Source organism: Aotus nancymaae, unplaced genomic scaffold (genome assembly GCF_030222135.1).
Source record: "Aotus nancymaae isolate 86718 unplaced genomic scaffold, 86718_ANA_hifiasm-v0.15.2.pri h1tg000108l, whole genome shotgun sequence".
NCBI lineage: Eukaryota > Metazoa > Chordata > Mammalia > Primates > Aotidae > Aotus > Aotus nancymaae.
The window spans coordinates 40,798,070-40,811,864 of record NW_026988523.1 but is presented as its reverse complement, the minus strand read 5'-3'; the positions used below and the strand labels follow the sequence as shown (position 1 = coordinate 40,811,864).

The 13,795-nt window shown below is 41.9% G+C and overlaps 1 protein-coding gene and 1 pseudogene across 1 annotated transcript in view; both read right to left on the bottom strand.

The window, feature by feature from the left end:
* Nucleotides 1-13,795, bottom strand: part of CUNH1orf226 (chromosome unknown C1orf226 homolog) — a 385,517-nt gene that overhangs the window by 311,279 nt on the left and 60,443 nt on the right. The window lies entirely within an intron of this gene.
* LOC105728480 (small ribosomal subunit protein uS17-like) overlaps nt 3,325-13,795 on the bottom strand; it is a 32,635-nt pseudogene continuing 22,164 nt past the window's right edge.

Genomic DNA, 13,795 nt, shown 5'->3' with positions numbered 1-13,795 from the left:
TTCTTAACAGTGCAAGATGTGCAAATGAGCTATAGGAGGAGTTCATGGCCAGATATTCAGTATCTGTCAAAACACCATAGGTGGAGTTGCATGATAGCTATAACATACATGACTAATTCTAAAAGTAACCAGCCAAGCCAGTGCCAAAGCCAGTCAAATCTGAGATCCCTTGGACCAAATGATCAGAATCTCTGTTGAATTCATCACTTTAAACCTACTTTTAGCTGGGCATGGTGGCTTACTCCTGTAATCCCAGCACTTTGGGAGGTTGAGGCGGGCAGATCATGAGGTCAGGAGTTTGAGACCAGCCTGACCAACATGGTGAAACTGTCTGTACTAAAAATACAAAAATTAGCTGGGCATGGTGGTGCTCCTGTAATCCCAGCTACTCAGGAGGCTGAAGCAAGAGAATCACTTGAATCCGGGAGGCAGAGATTGCAGTGAGCTGAGATTGCACCACTGCACTCCAGCCTGGGTGACAGAGCAAGACTCCGTCTCAAAAAAAACAAAACAAAACAAAACAAAAACACACATACTTTTAGTGCCCTGTGTAGACATCCACCCAAGACAACTCAAAGACCAAACATTACTGATTGTTGATTGGTTGTTGTATAGGCCAGTCTTGGAATCACCATAAAGCATAACAATGAAACTGCTTGTAAAAGGCTTGTCTTCCTATACCATTTCCATGACAGATTTATACAAGAGAATACATTATTGCCATGATTGCATTTCTCATTTTGTCCCAAAGTGCTGAAGTACAATTGTGCTTAACTAGATAGTGCCAGGGGCTGAAATTACTGGTCAAGATGTAGCAACTTCCAGTATATCTCCTTAAATAAAAGCAAACTGATGATGGGGACAAATTAATCACATACATTATGCTGTATAGATTTTATTATATTCATAAATATTAGTAAGAACCAAAAATAATTTGCACTGAAGAAAGGCACCACTAACCTTTTTATAAATACAGGACATGAAAGTCTAATCAGGCATGTTTGACTCTTTGAATGTCAAAGTGGTTTTAATATGCATCGTAAATGTACTCTCTAAAACCTGGCACAGTAACTCAATAACTTAAAGGCAAGACCTTAAGTACTACTTCATTTACATCTCAGATTCTTTCCTGAATTTAGAATGTCCTCTGACTCCAAACGGCCTTTTTCTAGATTAATTTGGGTCTAACTGGACTGCTGAATTTACCAGAATTTCAAATCTAAGTCTGTAACACATTGTTTGTAGACAAAACACAAACAAAAGGCTAATTCCAAAGGTATTTCAGGGTCTAGTACAGAGACTACTACAGAGTAGACAGCCAATAATTATTTATGCAACTGAATAATAGTAGATAATGATCACTCCCTTTCATTATGTGTCCGGCTTTGTTCTTAGAGTCTTATAGGTGTTATTTAATATGCACACAACTCTACGGTTTGCCCTGTTTTACACAGAAACTGAGGCACAGAGGGGTTTAAATAACTTGCCCAAGGTCACACGTGTAGAAAAGAATGGAACCAGAATTTGAATGCAGGTCAATTCTATATCAAGAAGTGGTTCTGGTATGCCTGGATTGATAAGAAAAGCTTCATATCACAAATGAGATGCATGTCAAATTCAGAACCCATGTTTTATTTAGGCACATATTATTGCTAAGGTAATATTCATTCCATTTCAGTTATATGAAATGTTCCAAAAACGAGAGTCTCATTCTCTACTTTGGCCTCCACCTAATATAATGTCAGTGCCACATAGGCATAAAAACACCCTTTTTCCAGAAACAATGGGCATCTAAAGTAATTTCCTTTTTTTAGGCAATGATTTCAATCTTGTTTTTACACCTTTCAATGTAACTGAATTTCACCCACAGTATTTCCAAAACCTTTTTAAAAAAGGAATCAAGTATTATTTCTTTTATTTTTTTTTTCGAGATGGAGTCTTACTCTGTTACCCAGGCTGGAGTGCAGTGGTACAATCTCCACTCACTGCAACCTGAGTCTCCCCGGTTCAAGCAATTCTCCTGCCTCAGCACTGCATGTAGTAGGGATTACTGGCATAGGCCACCAATCCCAGCTAATTTTGTTCTTTTCTTTTCTCTTTTTTTTTTTTTTTTTGGATTTTTAGTAGAGTCAGGGTTTCACTGTGTTGGCCAGGCTGGTCTTGAACTCCTGACCTCAAATGATCCACCCACCTCGGCCTCCCAAAGAGCTGGGATTACAGGCATAAGCTACCTCACCTGGCCTCAAGTTTTATTTCTTATAGTAAATGACAGGTACTTTTATAACTTTCCATACCCTCCTATATTTGAAACATTGCATGATAAAAACTTTAATCTGAAGTATATTTAATTAAAATATAAATTGTCAATCATATAGTACTTCTTATGTTAATTTTGTTTAAAAATTAATTGTAGCCGTGCGCGGTGGCTCACGCCTATAATCCCAGCACTTTGGGAGGTCGAGGCAGGCGGATCACGAGGTCAAGAGATCGAGACCATCCTGGTCAACATGGTGAAACCCCATCTCTACTAAAAATACAAAAAATTAGCTGGGCGTGGTGGCGCGTGCCTGTAATCCCAGCTACTCAGGAGGCTGAGGCGGGAGAATTGCCTGAACCCAGGAGGCAGAGGTTGCGGTGAGCCGAGATCGCACCATTGCACTCCAGCCTGGGTAACAAGAGCGAAACTCCGTCTCAAAAAAAAAAAAAAAAAAATTAATTGTAAAAAAATCCTGCATCACAGAACTTTAGAACTAGAAGTTACTTCAGAGATCATTTAATCCAGCTCCTTCATTTTAAAGACAAAGAACTAGAAGCCCACAGAGAGTAAGTAATTTGCCTATCAAATTACTATGAACTAGAGCTCCTAACTCAGTAATCTTTCTATCACACAGTAATGGGTTATAAATGAATTGATAGCAAACTTTACTTTTAGCGCATATTTGGAAATGAGAAAATTTTAGCGTGTATTTGGAAATGAGAAAATTAATTTGCTTTTTTTTTTGAGACAGAGTTTCACTTTTGTTGCCAGGCTGGAGTGCAATGGCTCACAGTCTCAGCTCACTGCAACCTCCACCTCCCGGATTCAAGGGATTCAAGTGATTCTCCTGCCTCAGCCTCCCAAGTAGCTGGTATTACAGGCACCTGCCACCACACTTAGCTAATTTTTTTATTTTTAGTAGAGACAGGGTTTCACAATGTTGATCAAGCTGCTCTTGAACTCCTGACCTCAGGTGATCCACTCACCTTGGCCTCCCAAAGTGCTGGGATCACAGGCATGAGCCACCGCACCCAGCCTTAATTTGCTTTTGATCGTAAGTACCAGCTTCGACATGCTAAGTATTGCATGTGCATTGCCTCACTTAACCATATGAGACAGGTTATTCACATTTCACAGGAGAGGAATCTGAGGCTGAGAGAGGGGAGTAATTCGTGTAGGTCATAAAACATAAGTAGGAGTCCTTGCATGAGTAGAGCCAACAAAGAATGAAGAGTATGTCAGCTTGCTCAATACTGCTCAGATATGCAGATGATAGAATTCACAAAATCTTAAACATTAACAACACATAATGATTTCAGATTATTTTTTCATGTTTTACCTTTTTTTTGAATGAGAAAATTACTTCATTGTGGGGAGCAGGTGAGTAGGGTGGGCAGATGTCCAGCCTCAGAACTTCTGGAACTGTTTCTTGGTGCCCGAGGCCTTGGTAACCTTGAACACGTTGAAGCGTGCCTGTACTCGCCCACTGTGACGGTGTCACCGATCTGGACGTCCCTGAAGCAGGGGAACGGGTGTACGGACATGTTTTTATGGCGCTCGAAGCTGTTGTACTTGCGGATGTAGTGGAGGCAGTCTCGGCGGATGACAGTGGTCCCCTGCATCTTCATCTTGGTCACCACGCCAGAGGATCTGCCCTCGAATGGAGACATTACCAGTGAAGGGGCATTTCTTGTCAATTTAGGTGCCCTCAATAGCCTCTTTGGGTGTCTTGAAGCCTGGACCGATGTTCTTGTAGTACCGCGGGAGCTTCTCCTTGCCAGTTTCTCTCAGCAGGACCCTCTTCTTGTTTTGAAAGACGGTCTGCTGCTCTTGGTAGGCACGCTCAGTCTGAATGTCCTCCATCTTCCCGGTCTCCTGAAAAAAGGCATGTTTTGCCATCTTTCCCTGACAGTGTTTCTCTGAGACTTACAGAGTTGGAAATCATTAGCCCATTTTTTAAAGTGGCAATAAAGACATTAAATGATTTATCTTTGGGAAAAAATAGCATCCTCTGTCACTAATGGTCTCTAACACAAGTTTGCTTTAGTATGATCTTTTACTACCTAAACAATAAAGTAATAATTTGGGATGTTTGCCCCATCCGAAAGATTATTCAAAACCGTATTGCATATTGTGATGCTGGTTTACGTATTTTGTCCCTTCATTGAAGCTGATTCTATCCATTACCACCCCCATACCAAAAGCTAAGCCATTTGAGTAATTTATTTCTGTTTCAAAGGTAAATCTCTCTTTCTACAAAATCATGCATATTATGTTCTTATAAATTGAATACTCTTTCAAATCAGCTTCCAGATGGGAATGCCCGTTGGGTTCCAAACTTTCCTCAACAGCTAGCTGATGCAGAAAAAATGAGAGGAAAGACGCAAGGTGAGTGGGAAGCAGTGGCCAGAGCTACTTCCCCCTGTAGCACTTCCTCACGTCCCTGGAGCAGAACAGCAGGAAGCAAGCAGTATCAAAGGTTCTCTTGGAACACTTGTGGGGAATTCGGAGATCTTGGGAAAAGAGGGAGGTCTGAAGAATTTTGAGTTGAAGAAAGAAGTTTAGGTTCCTGGCAAGGTTTGAGTTCCCCTTCTCGTGTAGATTTGTTCAATACTCTCTACTGGATGGGGTAACCATTTCCTGCTCTTCTAATTCAGTATTCTTTTTCAAGTTAAAGGTAATAGCTGGATTTCTTAGTCCCACAGTATTTCAAGCAAAAAGTACTTATTAATTTGTCGACTCTGGGTCAAAAAGCCTTTTGGTCAAAGGCAATAACATCATATTTAACGAGTATTGCTGCTCTAATAGTTTCCCAGGCGAAGCGAGGAACATAAGAGGTATACACTCTTCATGAGATGGACACTTCTAAGTGCAGAAGGTAATACATGATCTACACATAAAAATGAGGCACCCATCTCTAAGTGGCATGGCGGGAAAGGATGAACAAAAATCAGTAGGGTTGGATGGTCAGGAAAGGCCTCAGGGAAGTAGGTCAGGCTTACATTGGGCTTTAAAAAGGGAAAGGATTTTGATTTTAAGGAACATAGGAGGAGGAGGGCAGACATAGAGTCAGGGTGTACAGAGACATTAATCTGCAAAATGTCTTCAGGGAACAGCAAAGAGATAAGCTCACAGGATGGAGCGTTCCAACTGGAGAGCCATTAGTGATAAGACTGGGAACAGAGTCGGGAGACAGCCAAAGAGGCCTTCAACAGCTGGCTGAGATGACTGCACTCCATGGGATTTTTTTTTTTTTTTTTCTGAGACGGAGTTTTGCTCTTGTTACCCAGGCTGGAGTGCAATGGCGCGATCTCGGCTCACCACAACCTCTGCCTCCTGGGTTCAGGCAATTCTCCTGCCTCAGCCTCCCGAGTAGCTGGGATTACAGGCACGCGCCACCACGCCCAGCTAATTTTTTGTATTTTTAGTAGAGACGGGGTTTCACCATGTTGACGAGGATGGTCTCGATCTCTTGACCTCATGATCCACCCGCCTCGGCCTCCCAAAGTGCTGGGATTACAGGTGTGAGCCACCGCGCCCGGCCCTCCATGGGATATTTTTGAACTGGGATGTGACCCAGGGTGCTAATTCAGAAAGATTACCTCCCCACCACCACCAAAAAATGAATAATATTTTATTTAAGCTAAAATTGAGAAACATCTGAAGGGGGTGATTGGATTTTCTATATTATAAGGTTATAAAGAGTTGACCAGATAATCCTCGTGCTGGTCTCTTGTACCCACAAATGAAGGATGCTGAAAACAAAGCTGCCAATTATACCTCAGTATTACGGGTCCCAAAGTACCTTCACATTGCTCACGTCCAGATACTTTTTAATTTTTGCTTCCATTCCTCACTGAGTGACAATATTAGTATTATTTATATATGGTCCTTTGTTCGGTTTTTTTTGTTTGTTCGTTGGTTTTAGTGCTTCATAATGGCAAAGAGATCTTGATGGAGAATTTTCTTTCATTCAGCTCTGCTACTAAAAATTGATTTTAAGGCCCTCACTTTTACCTTTCCAAAGTTACATCTGTATTCCTAAATCTAGGATTATTTACATTAATTATTTATTTAAAACACAGAGTAAGCCCAGCTGTTACATTTAGAAAGTTGGGGCTTGTCTGCTCAACTAAATCTATCCTGTGTCATTGCAACTGATCTTGCTTCCTCTTTATAAATCCTACATTCTTGAGATGACACGAGAGTTGTAAAAAGACTATGGAAAACCTTATAAATGCAATATAAATTAATGTTATTTTCAGATCTCTCTTTGGAGGTGCAAAACTTTTAGGTAGTTTTCTAGTTGCTTAAAAAAATAATGCTTTCTCTGGACCCCCCACTAGTGTGCTTTTAAAAAGGAAGAAAGAAGAGAAGAGAAAAAAGAAAAGAAAAGAAAAATACAGAAGCACAGTGCAACCAGGTGTGTTTGGACCTTAATTTTTCCTGCCAGGTCCAAGATCTCCCACTTGGAGTTTTATGTGTTCTGAGAGCTCAGTTTCAGTTGCCCCAGACTTTGATTAGCATAACAGGTTCTCACCATACTCTGATATTGTCTTTTGAACTCCACATAAAGGGAATGGCACAATATGTTTTCTAAAAATTACAGGCATTTCAGGACAACTAGCAAATTAAATGTTCAGGCCTCATCCAGATCCAGCTTTAGCAGTTTTCCATCATTAACAACTGCCTCACTCCCTTAAAAGGTCTTGTAATCTCTTTTATAAATCTCTTGACATCACCAGCTGGCCCCTCTCCACACCACTCAGAGCGTTTTTCTTGAAACAGTGCTGGAGGGGCCTCAGAATTTTCCACCTCTCTGAGCAGCCGTGCTGTGCCATTCACTGGCCAAAGGCAGCCTCTGTAATCTGAGCTTCACATAAATGATAACACTTTAACTGCAGCCAAGTTTAATTCAGAACAAATGTTCCCCATGCTCATACCTTTTTGGAAAAGCAGCCCAGTCTAACAGCTAGAACAGTGATGGGGGTCAGAGCGAGAGTGGGGGTGGGGTGGGATCTCTAAGTGCAAATCTGACTGCCCATACTAATATGCTAGGCTACTGTAGTCCAGTCATCTGCCTGCCTGTGGCCCCATGTCCATGTGTGAGATGGAGGCATAATTCTCCATCACCATCTATTGTACATCTACCATATATTCCAGGAAATGTTCTTACCAAGCCTGGAGGTAAAGTGGAGTATTTCTAGTTAGTCACATGTTCTGGTTAGTGGGAAGTTATCGTGCATAAAAGTTTACTGATGAGAAGACTATCATAAAAAGCTCGTCTCTGAGCAGACATTTGTACACTCGTGTTCACAGCAGCATTAGTCATCTAATTTCCCCAGAAGCAGAAACAACTCAAATGTTCGTCAATAGATGAATGGGTTAAACAAAATGTAGTGTGTATGTGCAATGGAACATTATTCAGCCTTAAAAAGAAAGGAAATTCTGACATATACTACAACATGGAAGAAACTTGAGGACATTAGGCTAAGTTAAATAAGCCAGTCACAAAAGGACAATTATGATTCCACTTATATGGACTACCTGTAACAAGGAAATTCATAGAAACAGAAAATAGAATAGAGGTTACCAGAAGCCAGGAAAAGGGGTTAATGTATAGTTATTGTTTAATGGGTATAGAGTTTCTGTTTGAGATGATAACAGTTATGGAGATAGTGGTGAATGCATTTAATGTCACTGAATTTTTAACTTAAAAATGGTTAAAATAAGCCAGGGTGAGTTGGCTCACACCTGTAATCCCAGCACTTTAGGAGGCCAAGGTAGGTGAATCATTTGAGCTCAGTTTAAGATCAGCCTGGGAAACATGGCAAAACCCCATCTCTACAAAAAATACAAAAATTAGCCAAGTGTGGTGATGTGCACCTATAGTCCCAACTGCTTAAGAGGCTGAGGTGGCAGGATCGCTTGAGCCCAGGAAATGGTTGGTGTGAGCCAAGATCACCTACTGTACTCCAGCCTGGGCGACAGAGTGACATCTTGTCAACAACAACAACAACAACAAAAGATTAAAATGGCTTTTTAAAAAGCATGTTTCCATCACACACCGGGGCCTGGGGGGTGGAGGGCTAGAGGAGGAATAGTGGGGGTGGGGGGACTGGGGAAGGATAGCATTAGGAGAAATACCTAATGTAGGTGACAGGGCGATGGATGCAGCAAGCCACCATGGCACATGTATACCTGTGTGGCAAACGTGCACGATCCGCACATGGACCCCAGAACTTAAAGTATAATAAATATATATATTTTTTTAAAAGACGGGGTTTCACCATGCTGGTCAGGCTGGTCTTGAACTCCCAACCTCAGGTGATCCGCCCGCCTTGGCCTCCAAAGTGCTTGGATTACAGGTGTGAGCCACCATGCCCGGCCTAATAAATAATTTTTTTTAAATCATGTTCCAAAAGATATTATAACACTTCCTTAAATAAGGTATTTGGGTTTTTTGTATAACTACAGGGTCACTGTTAGAAATATCAACTATTATTCTGCTGATGAGCAGAAATGTTATGGCTACATATTCTGGTCAGATATTCTAATTGAGACTATCTTCAATCAACAAGTATGTACTACTTTGTGACATTCAAATTGTTCAGAAAACCAGTTAGAATATTAAACAGACTCAAAAATGCTACACTTTGGGATATTAGAATACCTGAAACCCCATTTGAGACCATCTCAGGTGCTATCCAAGACAGTTTTTATGGTTATTTCCATGGAGATTTTGAAATATCTTTTTTATTGAAGGGTTATATGAAACTGGCTTCCATCTGAACACCAACAGCAGGGTAAACTGTCTCTCATGTTGGAGATGGATGTTAATTCTTCAGTGTGCATTTAGTAAGGCCAGCTATGTGCTATGGTTGTGTGAGACATCTGATCATTTAACCAACAGATATTTATTAGTTGCTGATTGGGTGCTCTGTGAATGGCTCTTCACAGTGGAAAGAAATAGATGAAATGATTCTTGTTCTAGAGGAACTCACTTTGATCCATCAAGGAGTTAAGACTGGTATTCAGATAGTACAAAAATAAAACAGTAAAAGTGCTTCAGAGGGCACAAAAGTGATGCCATGGAGTTCAGAGCAGGAGAGATCACTTTGTATGGCAGCCAGAGGTGGGTGGAGGTGAAGAGTGGGAGGAGACACAGAAAATGTCATGAGGGAGGCAGTATTTGAGCTTGGCATTAAAGGATTCTATTACTTCCATGGCAAGATCAGAAAAGCCCATTCCAGGTAGAGGAAGCAGCCAATCAGACTCTTGCTGACCATCACTCGATGGTCACAGTCCCCTCCTGTCCCCTCTGCAGATGCATTTTGAGATTACCTGAGACTTTGTAGTCAGCCAATGAGTCCTGCTCAGTTGTCCACTGAGCTCTGCAGCCCTTCCCGAGTTACTTCCAGGGGCCTGGCCACAGAGGATTAGAAGTGAGATGAGCCAGTCTTGCCAAGACCTGTCTGAGCTCAGACTTCTGTCCTGTGGTTTTGTATCTTGGGCCAGAAAATGATGCAGGTCCCAACAAAGGACCTGTCCTCCTATTTTAGCCAATGGAGGACAAAAAGAGAAAAAGTCGTTATTTGTTTCAGGGTCACAATTCCTCGGAAAAAAGAAAGTGTAATGCTCTGGGCAGAGAATGAAGTCTGAACTTGTCCACCAGCCTATTTTACACATTTGTGCATGCACATGCATGCATACACACACATACATGATTTCAGTGGCAAGAAGGAATTGCACCACCTCTGTTCTGTACTCACTGGCAGGATGAAAATCCTTTATTTCACAACACAAATTCCCCAGCCGTGATTACCCCTTGACATCTGAGCATTGCACTCTGATAGCACATGTTTTCTTGACGTCTGCTTTTGTGGAGGGAAGGTGGGCCTAGCCCCTCAGGGAGGGGAGGAGAAAGCATATGTACTGATCTGCCACATGCTTGAAGATACCCAGCACTTTTACTGATCTTATCTCCTTTAACCCTCACACCCGCTCTGGAGGCCAGGCGTTACTGACTCTACTTGTAACGAAGACTTCAAACTCATGCTCATATGTTTAAAGTCCATGTGGCATCGAAGTGTGGAAAAAGATGCAGGAAGAGGCACCAGAGGCAAACTTCCAATTGTGCAATTTTGCCCAGAGTTGACCCCATGCATATGTGTTTATGTATGAACACACACTCATACACACACACACACAGACACACACACACACAAGTGTAGCAAAGACTTATAAGTAGGAGCCCAGTCATCACACTGCCTAAGTTTAAATTTTGGTCCATCACTTATGAGTTCTGTAACCTTGATAACATAACCTCTCCGTGCCTCAGCTTCCTCATCTGTAAACTGGAAACAATTATTGTATGATGTTTGAGATGCCTCATGATAATATGGGATGGGGGAGCTAGGTGGGGATATAGATGGAACAAAATTGGCCATCACTTGATTATTGTTGATGAGTTGATAATTTTTGTTCATGGGGGTTCGTTATATTTTTTGCTCTACTTTTGTATATGTTTGGAATTTTCCATCTTAAAAACTTTTAAGCAGCGTGATTCACAATAGTCAAAAGGTGGAAACAACTCAAATATCTATCAACAGATAAGCGGATAAGCAAAATGTGCTTTACATTTCATGAAATATTATGATTTCAATGATTATTATCTCAATTATTTACATATGATGAAATATTATTCAGCCTTAATAAAGAAGGAAATTCTGACACATACTACAATGTGGACGAAACTTTAGGAATTATACATGCTAAATAAAACAAGCCAGTCAAGGGCTGGGAACGATGGCTCACACCTGTAATCCCAGCACTTTGGGAGGCCGAGGCGAGCAGATCACAAGATCAGGCATTTGAGACCAGCCTGACCAACATGGTGAAACCCCATCTCTACTGAAAATACAAAAATTAGCAGGGCATGGTAGTGCATGCCTGCAGTCCCAGCTACTCGGGAGGCTGAGGCAGAAGAATCACTTGAACCTGGGGAGGCAGAGGTTGCAGTGAGCCAGATTGTGCCACTGCACTCCAGCCTGGGCGACAGAGCAAGACTCCGTCTCAAAAAATAAATAAATAAAATTAAATAAGTCAGTACAAAATGACAAATATATGATTCTACTTGTATGATGTGCTTAGTATAGGCAATTTCATGGAGACAGAAAGTAGAAGAGTGGTCACCAGGGCCTGGGAGGAAGGGGAAATGGGGAGTTAGAGTTTAATAGGTACAGAATTTCTGTTTGGGATGATGAAAACGTTGTAGAAATGAATAGTGGTAACAGCCATGTAACATTGCAAATGCACTCAATGCCATTGAACTGTACACTTAAAAATGGTTAAGCTAAATTTTGTTATGTATATTTTACAATAAAAAAGTTTTAAAACAATGAGATTATGCGTGTAATATAGCAGTTTCTGGCATGTTGTAAGCTCTCAGTTGATGTCTGTTATTATTAGATGCATGTCATGGTGGCATTAGTGGTGCATCGAGACAAGAAGGTCCATTCAGCCTTTCAAAGACGTGCTTTGGAACTACATTACGTTGGCTGGTCCCTGGGATTTGTCCTCCTAAGCTGTGTTTCCAAACCTATGCATGCCTATATTACTTGGCTCCAAAACTGTGGTGTATGCAATTTCTTGGCACAGAAGGGAGGCACTCATGGCCTAGTGGGTTACAAAACAATAAAGTTTTCTGGTCACCATGACTAGCTGTCATGTAGGTTGTAGGTTACTCTGATGAGGCAGAAGTAGGTCTCCTGTGTAAAGTGGGGAACTAGCAGACAGTTTGTGGGTACCCCCTAGGTCCACTCCCAGCCTTTTACAAAAGGTGATTTCCGCAGACCAGCATGCCCTACCAGGCTGCCAAGTCACAATGCAAGGACTCAGCCCACACACAGGTGCTCTTGAGCCCTTTTAAAAACTTAATTTGCTAACACCTGCAGTCACCCAGCAGCAGTAGTTACAGCAAGGCCGCAGGGGTCCCTCAACCACCACCATGTATGAATAGTAATAATCCTGGCACCCTGGTATGCACCTGCCCTCTCTGCATTTCATAATAATAATAGCTTATCTTTAGTCCATGCCTTAAAGTTTAAAAAGGCCTTTCTGTTTATATTTGTTTATATTTCACCTAATCCTTAGGAGATCCTTCTGAGAGAGGTACAAGTATGGTTCCCAGCGTGCAGAAGAGGAAACTGAGGGTCAGGAAGATTATAGGGCTTTTCCAAGATCGCATAGGTATAAACACTGGAGCCAGGTCTGAAGGCAAGTCACCCTCCATGCTTACCTCACATTTTCTGTGTGTTCTTTCTCATTAATCCTCGACTTCCATAACCCACTCCACTGCACCCCTATCTACCTGTGGCTCCCTTGATGGGAGAGACTTTCTGAAAGAAGGCACGTCTACAAAGCAAGACCAAAGAAAGGGTACTTTGCTTTCTTTCTGGCTCCCGAGGGAGAGTGGCAAGTTCTTTAACCTGGAATGCCAATGCCCTCTCAAAAAGCCTTTGAGGGATCCCACTACCTTGATGCCTCTCTAAGTACTATCATTCCCCAGACTTCTATCTTGCTTTACTGACCCATATCCCATGTGGCATCCCTACAAGGCAAGGTGCAGAATTTTGATATTGCCCCCAACAGAATGGTAACGTGTTTTTTTCAGCATTCAGAACATCTCATGCTGTCTCTATCTATCCTCTGGCATTCACAACATATAAAACCACGCTTTGCTTCCATTCCCCACACATTCTCTGTACAGGCCTTTAGCAACACTCTGGATTCTGAGCTTAACCCATATACAAGTGCTATCTGGGACACTGAACTACACTCCACTGACCCGCAACCAAGTTCTCTCTGCTCAGGGGCTAAAGACTTCCATTCCTAAGGGCTGTGCCTGAATCAGAACTGCCTTTATTACCCTCGCAGCCAAGACTCTCCCACTCAGCGCTTGCTCTTTCTTTCGTTAGTTGACTCATTCATTCATTTTTCCAAGATTAATGCTATCGACATGCATTTTGTCTTCCTACCCCAGTGAGTTGGTGTGAACCAAAATATCATTTGCAATCCAGGTATGGAAATGAAATGTCAAGGAAAGTTCATTTGTGACTCAGAATGCTATTGAGACAACCACCCACATCTCAACAGGGCCGTCGAGTGCTGTCGAAGGCCCCTTGGCTTGTATCGTGTTTCACAGCTATTATTTCGCACACAGCTTGGACAGAGCAGAGGATAGTTACAAAAAGGTTAAGCAGTCTTCCCCGGGTCCTTTTCCTAGCATCAGTTAGGATCCTAGATGAGGAGGAGCTTGTGAGATTTCCGCTCTGATTTATCTCCCTAGTCTCATTTTCTTAGTTTACTCTCTGTCATCACCTGTCCCAGCCCCAGCCCCAGTCATCTTGCCATAACCAATTTCTGGTCATGTCGAGGTCTGTGCTCAGGACAGGGACACTTTCAAAGGCTCCAGGAAATAAGAATCTAGGCCGTGCTATCATTTCCAGCGTTTCCATGATTTAGAGCAATTCAAAG